This window comes from Bos mutus, unplaced genomic scaffold (genome assembly GCF_027580195.1).
Source record: "Bos mutus isolate GX-2022 unplaced genomic scaffold, NWIPB_WYAK_1.1 CTG236, whole genome shotgun sequence".
In the NCBI taxonomy this organism is placed as follows: domain Eukaryota; kingdom Metazoa; phylum Chordata; class Mammalia; order Artiodactyla; family Bovidae; genus Bos; species Bos mutus.
This window is the reverse complement of record NW_027219744.1, coordinates 157372-160675: the sequence shown is the minus strand read 5'-3', so window position 1 is coordinate 160675 and position 3304 is coordinate 157372.

The following is a 3304-nucleotide window of genomic DNA, read 5'->3' as shown; positions in this document are numbered from 1 at the left end:
CCTCCCTGAGTTCACACAGGTGGAATGAGGGGACCACTCAGAAGTAGCTCTTCTGGGTCTCTCAGAGCTAAGAATTTACAGAATGCTGTTTGGCTCCCTCTCCAGGGGTCCCCGCTAACACTCAGCATTGTCATCTGAGGTCCTGCTTGGGCTCAGGTTCGTCCACCCACGAAACTAGGCTGATCCTATTAGACAGAGGCCTCACCTCACTGAGAATTTCCAGACTGAAATCAACCTGACATCTGTGCCCTGAGCTTCCTGGGGACCACAGCATCAGAGATTTTCCAGGGCCTCCTTTGATGCAGTGTGTGCTACTGTGAGTGCACTTTCACGTCCTCACATTGACATGTGACGAACCCTGTAACTCCACTCTCTGCTTTGTGAAGCTGCTTGTCTTACATCAAGGTCCTAGTCTCCTGAGAATTCCAAGTTGGAAGTCAGGGTGACCCTCATGTGATCGTAGTCCATCAGGGCCTCTGAGAAACAGGCAGTGGGGATGCAACTCTGAGTCCTTCTGATTCCTCTTGCTCAGCATCCTCACTACATCTACCACAGCCTGGGACTGCTCCTTCTACTGATCTAAGATACCTCTTTGGGTGACCACTATAATCAGGAGTCACTGTCTCCACAGTCCTCTTTCATGGAGTTCCATATCAGCTTCTGTCCCTTGATTAAAGGCTTCCTGGGAAATGCATATTCCTACAAACACTTGAGCAGTTACCCTCTAGCAAATCTTGGAGAAAACGGGTCTCAGTCCCAAAAGTGATGTAAGATTAGGAAAATGCAGCAGAAATCAAGGAACTCAGGACAGATGTTATGCTGTCAGAGAAAAAGAGCTGATATATTCCTTCTCCTCAGCCAGATTTTGGGTGTCTGCTTAGTTGCTCAGTCATGTCCTACTCTTTGCAACCCCATGGACTGTAGCCTGCCAGGCTCCTCTGTCCATGGGGATTCTCCAGGCAAGAATCCTGGAGTGAGTTGCTCTCCTCCAGCGGATGTACCAAACCCAGGAATCAAACCCAGGACTCCCACATTGCAGGTGGATTCTTTACTTTCTGAGCCACCAGATTTAGGGTGGTTCTAAAATCTTTACTTTCAGGACCCTCCTGTTGGTCCAGTGGTTATGACTCTGTACTCCCAGTGAAGGGGGCCCAGGTTCGATCCCTGGTCAGGTAATTGGATCCCACATACCAGAACTAAGAGTTCATGTGCCACAACTAGAACTTCCATATGCCACAACTAAAGAGCCTGCATGTGGCAACAAAGATCCCGAGTGTCACAGCTAAGACTCAGAGCAGACAAAAATAAATATTTTTAATTAAAAAAATTAAGTATTTACTTTCTACATAGAAGCATAGCACCTGATAATCTTGTAAGCCCTTGATAACTTGAGGGTGTCTGAATTTGCACATGCAGATAATCATATGGTTAGTGAGCATTATCTCTTTCTCTCCTTTATCTCTCTTAATTATTTTGGTTATGTGCTATGTGGCAATATTGATGGTAGGATCGTTTGGGGGAGAGTGGATACATGTCTATGTATGGGTGAGTCCCTGCACTGTTCATCTGAAACTGTCACAATATTCTTAATTGGCTATCCCCAAGCAAAAAATAAACGTTCAAATTACAGAAAACAAAACTGTGCTTCCAGTGCAAGGGGTATGAGTTCAAACCCTGATTGTGGAATTAGGATCCCATGTTTCAAGGGGCAGGTCTTAAGATGGCAGAGGAATAGGATGGGGAGACCACTTTCTCCCCCACAAATTCATCGAAAGAAAATTTGAATGCTGAGCAAATTCCACAAAACAACTTATGAATGATGGCAGAGGACATCAGACACCTAGAAAGGCAGCCTATTGTTTTCAAAAGGAGATAGGACAAAATATAAAAGAGAACACGAGAAACAAAAGAGGTAGGGATGGAGATCCATCCCGGGAAGGGAGTCTTAAAAAAGAGAGAAGATTCCAAACACAAGGAAACACTCTCACTGGCAGGTCTGTGGCGAGCCTTGGAATCTCAGAGGGCAACATAACTGGGAGGAAAAAAATAAATAAATACATAAATAATTAAAACCCACAGATTATGTGCCTAACGGCAACTCCCAGTGGAACAGCAGCCCAGACACTTGCATCTGCCACTAGCAAGCGCGGGCTGGACAGGGAGGCACCGGCTGCATTGCTTAGGGTAAAGACCCCGGGCCTGAATGCCCTGAGGGCAATCTGAGGGAACTAAATTGAGACAGCAACCCAGACTGTGGGATAGCTATCCCGCGAAAAGCCCTAACCTAAGACACTGCCAGGCTTGCTCACAGAGCAAAGGACTGAGCAGAGCTAGCCAGCTGTGGACTGGCCCATCCCTCACTGGAGACAGGCAGGCGAGGGCAGCCAGAGCCAGAAGGGGGCAATTGCAGCTCCAGAGAGGCATCCTCTACCAAACTGCAAGCAGGCTTCATTGCTAACCAAGACTTCTTGGGATTCTGGATGGTTGACCAGAGGGTCAACCAGGAGGATCGCGACCAGAGGGTCAACCAGGAGGATCGCAGCCAGAGATCAGCTCCCCAGAAGAGACACATGGCACACCTGAGAAGACGTGCCCGTTGTACACCCAGAAAACTGAGCAGCTGGGACAGGGGAGGCGATAAGACGCAGCCTCCAACTGGGGGCAACTGTGCTCGCCAAGCACCTGGTCACCTGAGCTGCTCGGACCTGGGACGGGCACAAAACGCTGGCCCAACCAAGTCTGGGCCTTTGTCGAGTACCTGAGAACCTGAACCTGAGAGGCTTAGACTGGGGAAGTGCATGCACCCCAAGCCCCACCTCACATAGTTCCCAGCAGAGCAACCTAGAGCCTGAGCAGTGTAGACTGGGAAAGCACACACACCGTGAGTGTGGGCAAACCCAGTGTGGTACGAGCACTCCCCACAAACATTTGCTTGCAGTATTCCTCCCTCCCCGCAGCACGACTCAACAAGGGAGCCTAAAAAAAGTGACCACCACCACCCCCTTGTGTCAGGGTGGAAATTAGACACTGAAGAGACCAGCAAACAGAAGAAGCTAAAATAAACAGAGAGAACTGCTTTGGAAGTGACAAGTGCAACAGATTACAACCCTGTAGTTAGCAATGACTACATAGGAAGGGGCCTTTAGATCTTGAGAAGTATAAGCCGGATCAAGGAACTATCTGAAAATGAACTGACACAACATTGTCCACAAAAGGTCCAGAGAAAGTCCTAGATGTATTTTTACTATTATAATTTTTAATTAAAATTAAAAAAAATTTTTAAGTTCTCTATTACTCCTTTAAT